The sequence below is a fragment of the Magnolia sinica genome, chromosome 3 (assembly GCF_029962835.1).
Source record: "Magnolia sinica isolate HGM2019 chromosome 3, MsV1, whole genome shotgun sequence".
Taxonomy (NCBI): Eukaryota; Viridiplantae; Streptophyta; class Magnoliopsida; order Magnoliales; family Magnoliaceae; genus Magnolia; species Magnolia sinica.
Window position 1 is genome coordinate 40,276,043 of NC_080575.1, and position 1,826 is coordinate 40,277,868.

The following is a 1,826-nucleotide window of genomic DNA, read 5'->3' on the forward strand; positions in this document are numbered from 1 at the left end:
TTTGAAACCGTTGTTGGTTTCTCGAATATCGGATTCAAGTCCTCTGTTGATGTACCCTATGGAACCATTGTTGTCGTCCGACGTTCGAAGTGGGTTGAGATGTCTGAGTTCAGAGTCAAAATATTTTATGTAGGACTGTATGTCGGCATGGGGAGACATCTCCAACACTTGTCTCTGCCCCGATCCTACCATTAAAAATTCCTTGGCCCACCATTTTAGGACATGATACAAAAAATTAGGTTCTTCCAAAACTTAAGGCGCCTAAACTTACGGAATACGCCATGGAAGATTTTTCTACTATTGAAACATTCATTGGCTCACCATGTTTTTGATCCACTAGATTTTCAATCTATTATCGTAAAATTATCAAGACAATTTGTTAGACGGGGTGAATTTTTCAAACATCTTTCGATGAGCCCTATCTACCATCTGAGCGATTGAACATCCAATCCACGTACGAATTCGTAATGCATTTGACAGAGGAATATAAGGAAGTTGCGTTGGTTTTGGGGAATCAATAAAAGGGATTTGGTGAATCAAGTAAGGATTGCGAAATCCCGCCTTAAGCACACAGTTTGGGCGGGAGACCCAAAATAGTTTTGAACACCCTTATACAAGATCCTCCCAGACATGACAAACCGATGGATTAAATGAGATTACGAATACAATCCCATCTAACCCCACCTAATACATCTAGCCCAACAAGCCCTTAAGGGCCATATGAGTTTTGGATCAATCAGATATTTATGTTTTATCTTCATCCATGCCAAACTAACCATATGAACAAGGTGAACAAAAAACAAACATCCTAGTGGGCCCTAGGAAGGTTTCAAAGGTGGGTGTGATTTTCACCACTGCTTCATGTGGTGTGGTCCACTCAAGCCTTCAATCTGCCTTCTTTTTGGGCTTATACCCCAAATAATCTATCAAAATGGATGAACGACGTAGATAAAATGCATGCACCATAGTGGGTCCAAGAGAGCCCCTTTGGTCTCTTAGGTCCCGGTGGGGGTAGTACTAGCCAGAGATGGATGGTCCTAGTAGCAACTCTATGGGGCCCACATTGATGTATGTGTTTTATTCATGTCGTCGATCCATTTTGACTGATCATTTTAGGACATGAGCCCCTTTGGTCTCTTAGATCGAAATAGTGGGGATTGAATACTTATCGTTGAAAACCTCTTATGGGCTACGAAAGTCTGGAATCATATTGATATTTATGTTTTCCCTTCATTCAAGTTTGTGTGACCTTATGAGCAGGCTTAATGTCAAATAAACATCACAATGAACCCTAAGAAGGTTTTAACGGTATGTGTCATTGTCACTTCTTCCTATGGTGTTGTCTACTCAAGCCTTTGATTTATCTCTTTTTCGGTCATGCCTTAAAATGATCTTTCAAAACAAGTGGACTACGTGGGTAAAACACATACATCACAGTGAGCCCCACAGGACCCCTGCCATGATAGTCCATCTCTAGCTAGGTCTTGGTGGGAATGCCTTGATTTTAGATGTACATGCTTAATGTGGAGATTTATTATTCATGTGTACTTTCTGCACACCCCCACAAGTGTATTACGCCACGCACGTAGCTATACTCTCACACATATGCACCACACACACACATACTCACATATACACAAAAAAAAAATAAAAATCCCTACACTTTAACCATTGACCAAAGACTTGGACTTGCTAACTATTAACTTTGGAGTGCCACATCATACCCTCACTTTACACCCTACTTAGCCATATTGACTTGGACTTGGTCCAAGTAAACAAGGGAGGGAATCTCTACACACACACCCTCCCTTACCTAGCTCGTACCC